Below are 12,026 nucleotides of genomic sequence, written 5' to 3'. Positions count from 1 at the left end.
TTACAGTAGTATAATCGCATTTGTGATGATAGAAACATAAAATAACATAAAAAAGATGGCCTTCTTATGTTGTGGGTTTTTTTAATTTGTTATTTGCTATTTTATTCACTTCATGCATCTGTTTAGCGGTGATTTGTTGCCTGTCTGCTCTGTTGGGTCACTGTCCAGAGCACTGGAGATACGGCATTGCAAAAGTAAATGTTACTGGTTCCAACTGTCTTAGCATTTTAAAGTCTATGGGAAGAATCAAATAAAAACAAGTTAGCAAATAAGCCAGATAATTACAGTTTGTGGTAGTACCATGATAAAATGTAAGAGAAAATTGTGGCAGAGAGTGGAGAGGTAGGGGAAGTGCCTTCTTTTGATAACAGAGGAGACCTGAGTGATTTGAAGGAGCAAGACCAGGAGGAGCAGGCCAAGTATGGGAGCAAGTGCCTAAAGGCCCCGAGATGAGAAAGGCTCGTCATGTTCTAGGAGCCCCAGGAGGTCAGTGTGGCTGGGGTGTAGCAGAGCAAGTAGAACAGAGAAAGGCTGAGGGGTTAGTGGAGACCCAGTCATGACAGGGCCTTGTGGTTTGTGGTAGGGAGTGTAGGTATTATTCTCAGTATAAAATCAAACCGCTGTGTGTAACCTTCCAGGTTAAAAATCCTATTCACGTTTTAAAAAGATCCTTCTGGCTCTCCTGTGGAGAGTAGAAGGGGTCAAAGTGGTTACTGGGGGGACCAGCCACGGCCTGAGCCAAGTGCTGCCAGGTCGTGCTCTGGGGTTTTCCCAAGGGTGCTGACCTGAGAATTCTTGGACTCTAGGAAACCTGTCATTAACTTTTCTTCACCTGCTTTTCCTCTGAATGTCACAGCCGTTTCTCTCTTTGCTTGATGGATAATAGAAGAAAAGATGGCAGAAGCACTGACTTTCAGGTGAGCCAGTTCAGGTAGAGTGCTGGCCCTAACACCTTTTACAGGAATCTTGCATGTCATGTTCACTTTGCAAGTTGGTTATATTCATGCCAATTTCCCACTGTTCCTCAGCTTTGCTCCTGGTCCACAGAAAGTATTCAGTAAATATTGTTAAATTTTCTTGACCTGGATTCCCAGTGATGTGAGTAGAGAGGGAGACTTAGGAAGGCCGATGGGATCCTCTTCACATCCTCTCTGGAGATTGTATGTGTCAGTGGGTTACCAGGGCTTTTAAAAGAGTTAGTATTTTCTGTCTATAGTTTATGTAACTCAAGGGTGAATAAAATGACTCCCTGCTAGAATAAAAGGTGCTATGAACATGTAAAAAGTGTTTAAAGAGCATCTGGTTAGAGTTTAATGTGGCTGAAAAACATCCTTATTTTTTTCATGTTTCAATTACGTGAATATGGCTAAAGTGTGCTTTGGAGATTTTCCAAAATAAAAACACTTGAGGTGAGAGAAATTTCAGCCCCAACAATAACTTGAAAATTGGAAGTTGGAATAGCAACTGTTTTTTCAACTGTCTTAACTCTGTCACCAACACTATGATGATTTGATTACATGTGACATGTCTGGTTTCTGGCCATTAAATTGCACACTTCAGCTATAGGCATCAGTCTTTCCCTTCTTTTCTTTCACCATGTGTCAGTTTGGGGGCAGAAATGAGAAGGATGGGAGAAAGCAAGAGTGGGGGAGCATTTCCATTGGCTCCAAGTTACAGCTGGTGACCCTGACATTCTCCGAAACCTCATGTGATTCAGGCCCTGCAGCAACCCAGTCATAGGGTAGCTCTCTTCTGTTCCTCACAGTCCTCAGCATCCCACTTGTTATTCATGTGCCGTTAGCTTATGTGAACATCAAGGACATCCCTGAAGGGGAAATGCATCTCTAAATGGCAAAGGGCCACCTGGGAGCTATGTGGGGAGGAGACAGCACACCTTAGAGAGGTCATAGACACCAAGCTCTTGGTGCAGTGCCCGGCACAGACCAGTCACTCACTGTATGGTGGCAGCAGCTGCTACCGCTGTTATTTTTATCATTGAGGAGTGGTTTATAAATTGATTAGGTGTATATGAGTCTCATGTTGTCAGATACCAGCTTTCAGATCTACTGTTGCCACTGTTTCTCAGGCCCACCAACCCCTCAGGCATTGCTTCATGCCCTCTTTGAGTAAGGGGCTTTTATCCTCATTTACTCCTTGTATTTTAGTCTCTTCTGTTCGTGGTACTCTAGTCATTCCAACATCTCCATGTGGAAATTGGCATTTCTTCTTATTGCCACTCTGAATGTCTTCAATGGGGGGAAATAAGTCTTCAAAAGTTTAGTGGTACATACCTATACTGTTCTGGCCACACAGTTCATGCCCCACTTCTTCCTCTTTCCCTTGTACAAAAGGTTGTTTTCTTACCATCTCACCTCAGGGCTTTTCATAACAGAACATAACTCAACTAATTTCTTCTCTCATCTTTTGCACTTTGCTAAAGAGCTCCGAGATCTCATTTTGCTGGAAAAGAAGGAGCATGATACATCTGATCCCTCACTTAAGGAGGCAGGAAATCATTTCAGTTAGGGGCCTGGGAGACACGTCTATTTATAAAAGAAAGGGTTGCTATTTCTCTGACTGCTGGCTTCCTTCTTTCTGCCCCCAAACCCACCTTTGGAAGTAATGGCTGGGCATCTCTCTCAGTGAAATAAATACTGTAATGGGTCAAGTAATTAGCAGGCAGAATTATGTTTAGGCTGTAACCTGACTCTAATTGCTGACCTCAGAGAATTAATTTCATATGACATAGCACCTTAGCTGGCTTCGAAGTTTCCACTCGTCTCTCCCTTCCCTCCTGATTGCTCTTTCTATTTCTGGGCTTGTCGTGTCGATGAGTCAGATGGCCCCAGACTCTTCCTGTGGGTGAAAGGGGCATTCCTGACTTGGATGTATTTTCTGCATATATAAATTAAAAAAAGGAAAAACTCTTGTGTCCATTCCTTGGCATAAAAGTAAGGGAAACTGGAGGGTTGAGTGAGGAAAGTATAAAATATCCAATGTAAATAAAGCCTGCCCTGGAGCCTAAATGCAGCAGGATGTGCAGTGGGATAAAAAGGCAGTCGGGAGTAATGCTTTTCTATATTAAAAGTAGTCAGAAGGGGTGTAAGATGTGTTAGGTCCTGTTAATTCTTACCACCACGTCCTAATCGTGATGTTAAAACAAGTTTCAAAATGAGATTCGACATCTGTATGAAGACCTATTTATTTCTGCAGCACAGTGCATTGTCTTTTCCCCTTAGCAAGTGTGGAAACAGTCACAGGTCCTATCTCCCTGGGTCCTGAAACTATTTCAACAACTAATGAGTTCACTGGGGCGTTACCTGCTTTGATTTTCATAAGCGGAATTTGTTACAGGAGTTCAGAAACTGTTGCATACTGACAAAACAGTGTGAAAACCAGTATCACCTTTCTTTTTTTCAGATTTCAGCCTTTTATTGAAGGGGTTACAAAAGAGCTTTAGTCAAAAGACCAAAGCCCGTGTCATCAGATTCTACTTTCTTTGCTTCCTCTTTCTCCTCCTTAACTGGGGCAGCACCCACTGTCTAGGCAGGTCCACCAGCCCCTACACTGCAGATGATGCTCCGATGTTGACATTGGCCAAAGCCTTTGCAAACAAGCCTGGCCAGAAAGGTTCAACATTTACACCAGCTGCTGTAATGAGGGCATTGATCTTGTCACCTCATGTTTGCAGGATAAGAGCTGAGTAGATGCAGATGAGCTTTGAAGGGGGGCTATGGTATGGGCCAGTGCTAGGCAAGGGCTGCTAGTCCCCTGATAAGTGAGGGCCTTACCCCAGCAGGGCCTTAGCTTCCTTGGAATGACAAAGTGCCTTTCCGCAGGACCTGAGTCACCTTTTTATTTTTAATCCTTGCTCAAGGATATATTTCCATAGGTTTTGTGTGTGTGTGTGTGTGTGTGTGTGTGTTGTTTTTTTTTAGAAAGAGAGAGAGAGAAACATCGATGTTGATTAGCTGCCTCTCACAAGCGCCCCGACTGGGGATAGAACCGCAACCCAGGCATGTACCCCAAATGGGAATGGAATCTGCAGCCTTCTGGTGCCGGATGACGTTCCAACCAACCAACTGAGCCCCCAACCAGGGCCAGAATCACCTTTTAAGGTCTAATTCAAAGCTGTGGACTCATCAAAGGAAGTTGCTGTGCTTCCCTCTTGTATTGGATTTATTAAGAACCTATAATCATGCTTCTCCCCTGAGAAACTGATTGGTGTGTTGTTGTTTTAGCCTATGGCTACTCTGAAGAGTGACAAAGTGTTCTTTTCCACATTGGCTCCTAAAAACTTAGAACCAAATTTGTACCCCGTCAATTGCAAAAATATAGGGCATTATAACATCTTTTTTTTTTTTAAATATATTTTTATTGATATTTTACAGAGAGGAAGGGAGAGGGATAGAGAGCTAGAAACATCGATGAGAGAGAAACATCGATCAGCTGCCTCCTGCACACCCCCTACTGGGGATATGCCCGCAACCAAGGTACGTGCCCTTGACCGGAATCGAACCCGGGACCCTTCAGTCCGCAGGGCGACGCTCTATCCACTGAGCCAAACCGGTTTCGGCCATTATAACATCTTTATTGGAACTCTTGATTGATTTCAGGTTTGATTCTTACGTTGCTTTTATATTTGCTCCCACTTTTAATTTATACTATTTTTATTATATTTTTGTAACCCTGTAAGCTGCTTAAATCCTTCCTAGAATAAGATGACCCATAGTTAACCAATAGCTAGATATTTTTTAAAACTTATAGAAGAAAGTTGAGCGGAGAGGGAGGGAAAGAACTAAGGGGAAAAAGCAGGCAGGTGGGCAAACTGTGAAAGTGTCAGCAACTTAACCTCCCTAGGCCTCAGTTTCTTTATCTGTTACATGCTGACCTTCAGAAATTTGGTGGGGCTCAAAATTGTTTTTAGACCATGAATGTGAATACATTTTATAAATTTCGAAGCTCTGTGCAGCTTTATTGTGATTATTTTTAAGATGTTATTAATTAAGGCAATTCTCCAATGCTAATGCTAAGCCCTTGACCTGGTCCTAATCTCTGTGGAAGTGTCTGTTCTAAGAGAAGTGTCTGGACTCTTCTGAGAGCCTTCTTAGGGGTCCCCTCCAGCAGAGAACTATAATCCCTGGACCACCACAGAAGCAATGCCCTCTCCCCAGGGTAGCTCTGAAATCGCAAGCCTGATGGACTTTTATACCTGAGCCAGTCCAGTGGCCAGAACATCCACATTGTCACCAAAACCTGGAAAATACCTGGTCAGCAAGTCCTGTTTACCTCAGTGTCTCAGCATCCTTTGGGATATTTGGTTAGGACATCCCACAAAATCCCCCAAAACCAGCCCCTCCGTTCCATACATGTTCTCATTTAGATTTGGGGATCTCAAGAGTACCCCATCTCCCACTTAGAAATTTATAGAACTGTCATTTCATTGCTGACCCAATTTTAAAATTAGAACCTATTGGAGGAAGCGGATGGTATTTTGGGGGAATGGGAAGCATAAAGATAGCCTTTGGTGATCACTGCTTGGCCACCATTACTAATGACCTTCTTTAAAATAGTTGTGGTATCAAGTGAGTTGAAGTAGAAAAAAAAGAGAGACTGAGAATCACACCCACAATGATCATTCTCATTAGAGGCCCGTTATTCCTGCAAGCAGATTCTGGTCAGGTAAAAGCTTCCCTGCACACCAAGCACAGGCCAGACTCCTCAGCATGGCAGAAAGGAGGCAGCACCATTGAGTGAGAGTGAGAGCCCCAGCTACCTGTATAGGAATGCTCGCCCACTGCATCAGGGCCTAGGGATCCGGGCTGGCCCTGCACTTCCCAAACCCCAATTCTGAACAATGGAGGTGATTGTGAGGATTAAATTAGGCACATAAAGTGCTGAGCCTGGGGGTGGGGGAAGGGAGAGGGTGACCTTTACCAGTTGGACCCTGCCCTCTCTAGAACTTCTTTTCCCACAGCACCTATGTGCAGCTCACCCATTAGGACTTCCCCGGCCCTCTCACATCTGACTTTTCACATGTTCTCCAGTGCTCGCTCTTTCCTGTCTGTGCATCAACCTCCTGCTCTTTCTTCAACATCCAGATGAGATCCACTTCTTTCTGAAAGTGTCTGATGCACCAACAGAGCGTAGAGTTCTGCCCTCCTCATCCCTCTACTGCTGCATACTCTGCACATTGCATTTACTTGTTTGTCACAAGATCTATAATTGATTGATTTCATTAAGAATCCAAAAGAAATCCAGTTTCTCTTACAAAGAAAATGATGACATGTGGTACAGAAGTTGTTACTGTTTTTTATAACTGTAAACACCATAAGAAATCTTGTGTTGTAAAAGATAAATCAAGACCACTAAATACATATTTTATTGAGGTATAATGTACATTTATTGAGGGTCTCAATAAATCTTACGTATACTTTCAATCAGTTTTGACCAAGATCTAGAACATTGCAGTCACACTTGAAAGTTCCCCAAGATCCCCTCTCAGTCAATCCCTACCCCACCCCACACACCAAAGCAACCACTGCTGTGTTTCTGAAATTCTGTGTTAATGTTGCCTACTCTAGAAGTTCATATAAATGGAATCATAGGATGTACTGCTTTTCTTCAGTAATACTTTTGTGACTCATCCGTGTCATTGCATTTACCAATAGTCCATTCCTTTTATTACTCAGTAGTATTCCATTATGCGAATATACCATAGTTCAGTAGTCGGCAAACTCATTAGTCAACAGAGCCAAATATCAACAGTACAACGATTGAAATTTCTTTTGAGAGCCAAATTTTTTAAACTTAAACTTCTTCTAACGCCACTTCTTCAAAATAGACTCACCCAGGCCGTGGTATTTTGTGGAAGAGCCACACTCAAGGGGCCAAAGAGCTGCATGTGGCTCACGAGCCACAGTTTGCCAACCATGGCCATAGTTTATCTGTAATCCTGTTGATAGGCATCTATCACATTGTATTTTTTTTATTTTAAGTAATCATATCGTAAATTTAGCCTTTTTTTTCTTTTGACATACAGGTCTGTGAATTTAACAGCCATACAGATTTCTGTGGCCACCATCACATCAGGACTATGCACACAGTTTCATCACCATAGAAAACTCCCTAATGCTATCACTTTCTAATCCCACCCTCCCCCCCAAAGACCCTGACCACTTCATACTCGTTCTTCATCACTATAGCATCACATTGCATTGTAATTGCTTATACACGTCTGTCGTTCTTACTTGTCAGCTTCTCAGAGTAAGGACCATATCTTATTTATCTTGCTTCCTCCTGGGCTTACTTAGCACAGTACCAGGTACATAGTATGTGCTCATTAAATATTTGAAGAATGAATGAATAACTGTCCATGTGCCCACATAATAAATCCTTTCATAATTCTTAGGAGGGAAGGAGAAGTAGAAAACTAAAGGAAACCAACAATAACTTGTTCTTTTTAAGAAAACCTTGGGTCCTTTTTTAACAGTAATAATGATTTTATGATTTGAAGAAATTTTAAAGAGTGCTGTCTGGTAATTGCCACTTGAGAGAATATGTTGAGTCACACAAAATGAGTAATCTCCTATAAAAAGAGTTCAGAAAATGTTTAATTATACTGAAAATATCACTACTGGTTAAGCTTGAATATGGAAATTAAAAGGAAGAAGTTTAACATGGTTCTTTGCCTACTACCTATTTTTAAATATATTCCAGGACTCTAAAATTCTCCCCTGGAGTCTCTAATATATTTCCCAGGCATTCTTAGCTGTATAAGGATTCTCTACACTATATTTAGAGAAACTCAATATTCACACTGTTACTTTTGAATGAGATTTTGGTTTCCATATGTTCTCCTAAAACCATGTCATCCTTATCTAAAATTTATTTTAATAAATCCATTATTATTGCATTTGATACTTGGTTCTCATAGTTAGTGCCTCCCCTAGAGCATATTCAGTTCTTTTCAGATTCAACTTTACTTTTTTTACCCTTTAGTGTTTATTGATGTTTCTTTTTCATTAATCACAATGCTGAAATGCCTCTCTCTATATCCTTTTTATCCTCTTCACTTCACCGACCAAGACATTATCTTTTACAAACTGAGCCCTTTGTCAACTCCATGTCACATTTCTTTAAGCAAATAAATTTTCTCCGCATGTTTAGCATATACTCCTGAGTCCTGTAGCCTATTTCCTCTTTTAAAACAGAAATGGGGAAACAGCTGTTTCTCCATTCCTATAAAATGTGTTCTGTTTTATAGATCATGCTGGACAGCTCTATTTTGATGTCTGCAATATTACTTGGTCCTTGACATTGTGAATTTCCGGGACCTGGATTTCCCTCTCACATTAAAGAAAGAAAGATTAATTCTGCTAGATGTTTCAGTGTGTTAAACAGGCCATGAGGTCTTCTCTGTAGTTTGTTTTGGTAGCTACTGAAGGGCTCACATGCTTTCTGCCTTGTAGTACAATGAAGTTTTTAACTGTTAAGATTGATATTATGTGGTCATCTGTGTTTCAGGAGATATTGATTAACTATATCTGCCAGATTCTATGCTACTTGCAGGGCTTACAGGGATGGAAGGACACCCTGCTCTCAGATAGCCCACTGTCCAGGTGCAATATGATGAGGACAGGTGCAATATGATGAGTGGTCTAATTACATGATACGAGAGCTATAACAACTACCTAGAGGAGCAGTTGGCAAACTATGGCCCATGCACTGGCTGCCTATTTTGTATATAAAGTTTTGCTGTAATATAACCATGCCCACTCATGTACACATTTTCACTGGGTAGTTTCAAGATTCAATGTGTAAAGATCATGTGGCCCACAAGCCTGGAGTATCAACTACTTGGTCCTCTAATGAAAAATTTGCCAACTTCTGGCTTAGAAGAAGGAACATTGAGAAAGTATATGGTCACCAGAGAATAGGGTAGTGGATGACCCCTGGAGAATGCCAACATTTTAAGGGATATGTAAAAGAAGACAGTATGGTTTGAGAACCAAACCATAGTGTGCCAGAAAACAAAGGAGGAGTGCCAAAAAGTTGATGGTCAACAACATTGTCAAATGTCCCAGAACAGTCAAGTAAGGTGAGGGTTATGATTACCATTTCCTGAGAATTTACTTGTGTTCTGGATTGTGTGCTAAGCAATTTACATGCATCATGTCAGGACTCCATGTAACAACACTATGAGGTAGGCACTATTACTATCCCCATTTTATAGATGAGGAAATTAAGGCACAGAAAGAGCAAGTAAGTTTTCCAAAGCCACACAGCTTGTAAATGCAGAGAAAGCATTTTAATCCAGGCAGCCTGTTCTAGAGAGCCGGTAATTTTAATCCCCGTGCCATATTGATTTGACATTTAGGGAATCATTGATGTCCTTTGCAAGACTAATTTCAGTAGCATGAGGAAGGTGGAAGAAAGCTTCAAATAAGTGATAATGATGTTTACCATGGGCTCTGCAGTGTTCTGTTTTTATACTAACTCATTTTATCCTCTCAACTACCTCATTATATATGTAAGAAAATCACAGCACAGAAAGGTGAACTTACTTGTCCAAAGCCAAAGAGCCATTGAATTTCTCTTCTAGAAATATGTTCTAGTCAGAAATACATAAAATGTTACAAAGTTATCTATTACAATATATTTGCAAAGGCAAAATTTTGTCTAAGTAATGATTAAAGAACAAATAAATGTAATGCAGGCAAACAACATGTTGTTATATAGCCATTGAAAATGTTTTTCAAGACTACTGGAGATGGGAAAATGCTCATGATAGAATGTTAAACGTATTTGGAATTATATTTGGTATGTAATTTCAGATATATAAAGTTGTGTGGACATGTGTGTGCATGTGTGTGTGTATACACACTGAGACAGAAAAAAAGGTAGAAGTAAATGTGTCAATATTATAATAGATCTTTTGTTATAGTGGGACCATCTTTGTATAGCAACTAGAGGCCCAGTGCATGAAATTTGTGCGCAGGTACAGTCCCTAAGCCTGACCTGCAATAAGGGCCATCTTCCCCAGCTGCTGGTAGCCGGCCCCGTTGCCCTCCACCACCCACCGGCCATCAGGCGATCAGAGCCTGCCGGCTGAGGGGAGGGACCGAAAGGTCATCCATTCCTGCCCGCTCACCTGCCCCGCCCCCCACCTCCACCCACCCCCAGTTCCCCATTCGCCATCGGGCAATCAGAACCTGCCAACCGAGGGGAGGGACTGAAAGGTCAGCAGTTCCTGCCCACTCACCGGCCCTCTGTGTGTGGGGCGACCGGTGGGGCAGGGGCCTTGGCCTGGTGCTGCCCGCATCCCCCACCACCCACCCCCGGTTCCCTGTTCACCATCGAGCGATGGGAGCCTGCCAGCCAGGGAAAAGAACCAAAAAGTGGTCAGTGCGCCTCATAGTGACTGGTCGAGCGGTTGTTCTGGTCATTCCACCATTAGGGTCAATTTGCATATTACCCTTTTATTATATAGGATACCAAATTTTTGTTTCTTTTTACTTGTCTTTATTTTCTACAATCTCTACAATTAGTATTACCTTTATATCAGGGAAAAGTATAAAAAAAAATTAACGACGACCACATCAAATTGGTAGTATAGTTTTGACAATTCAAGTCTTATTTTAGTCTCTCTTATCTATTTATCTCATTAGATTGTTATGTCTCAGCTTCATCCCATATCATCGTGGAGAACATCATTCCAAACACAAATCCCTTTCTGTGTATTTCCCATGTAGTGTGTAATTCATTGATATGTTAATACCTCTAAGCCTAGTTTACCAGTAGGAAACTTTAAGGATGGAGTAATAGAGTGTCTTGTCCTAAGCTACACAAAACAGTGGTTAAGATCTGGCTTTTTCCATTGAGAAACTGCATAAGAAAATTAAGCATTCTGAAGCAGAGCATGTGAACATTACACCCACTTTTAACGATACACACAATGTACATTAAGGGCATACAGTGAGTAATCTGATAGGTAGTTAGAGTCTCTGTGAAGGCTATGGGCAGTCTTAATAGAAACAGTGTGCTTTTCCATTGTAACATTTCTCTTCCTTGGATCCCACTTTATAGCAAGGTGAATGTGTAGCAGACCTCACTGCAGCCTCATAGGCTGTTTCCTTATGAAATTTCTGTTCAGAGGACATGATGTAACTCACCATATAACAGGCCATGTTCACCTTTTTTATTTATTTTTTTTTATTTTACCTATGCCTCTGTACTCCAGCATTGCACCTCACTCTGGAAATTTTGACTTGTCCAGGATACAGCATTTTTAATAGAAATTGGCCTGAACCAGGAGAGAATCATAAATCACAGCCGTATGACTTCAGTTCACAAATGGGAAAACTGTGGCACAAAGTAAGCGATTTGCCTAAGATCACAAAAGTTGGAACTAGAATCTAGGCCTTCTAAGACCTCCTTCATCACTCCTCTACACTGGCACTTCCCAAAATGTGCACACAGAGTACTGTTCTGGGAGTGCTAACAGTTGTGCTGCACAGAGCAGAGGTCAGGGGTCAGATAAGTCTGGGGATGACTTCATTTCCATTCCCACACTTGGATAGTAATGCATATTAATATATTAAAGAATCCTTGCATTAACACAGATACTAAACAGATGGGATGTGGGAATGACAGGCTTAAACCAGGACTAGCCTAGGCAAACAGAATATGTTTTCTCCACAGCTAAAATACAGGAATGAAGTGGGTTGTGGGGGAGAGTTACTAACATATAACTGGGCAAATTGAGTATGTTTGTTTGTTTGTTTGTTTGTTTTAGAGGGGGATGCTCAGCACATTCAGGAGCTTCTGTCCCAATTAAATGAGTGTTATCCTATATAATAAAAGGCTAATATGCAAATCAACCGAATGGCGGAAAGACCGGTCGCTGTGATGCACACTGACCACCAGGGGGCAGATGCTCAACGCAGGAGCTGCCCCCTGGTGGTCAGTGTGCTCCCACAGGGGGAGCGCCACTCAGCCAGAAGCCAGGCTCATGGCTGGCGAGC

The 12,026-nt window shown here is 41.7% G+C and overlaps 1 protein-coding gene across 5 annotated transcripts in view; it reads left to right on the top strand.

Moving 5' to 3' along the window:
• CMSS1 (cms1 ribosomal small subunit homolog) overlaps positions 1 to 12,026 on the top strand; it is a 415,355-nt gene that overhangs the window by 351,149 nt on the left and 52,180 nt on the right. The window contains exon 1 of one of the 5 annotated variants that reach the window (XM_080654116.1): positions 857 to 917. The exons of the other annotated variants lie outside the window; for them this stretch is intronic. The gene's annotated coding sequence lies outside the window, so the exon portion shown is untranslated. Of the gene's footprint in view, positions 1 to 856; positions 918 to 12,026 lie in introns of those variants that run through there. 5 annotated transcript variants of the gene reach the window in all.

This window comes from Plecotus auritus, assembly GCF_963455305.1.
Source record: "Plecotus auritus genome assembly, chromosome: 2".
Lineage (NCBI taxonomy): Eukaryota > Metazoa > Chordata > Mammalia > Chiroptera > Vespertilionidae > Plecotus > Plecotus auritus.
The sequence above is the reverse complement of the archived record's forward strand: the minus strand, read 5'-3'. Positions and strand labels throughout refer to the sequence as shown.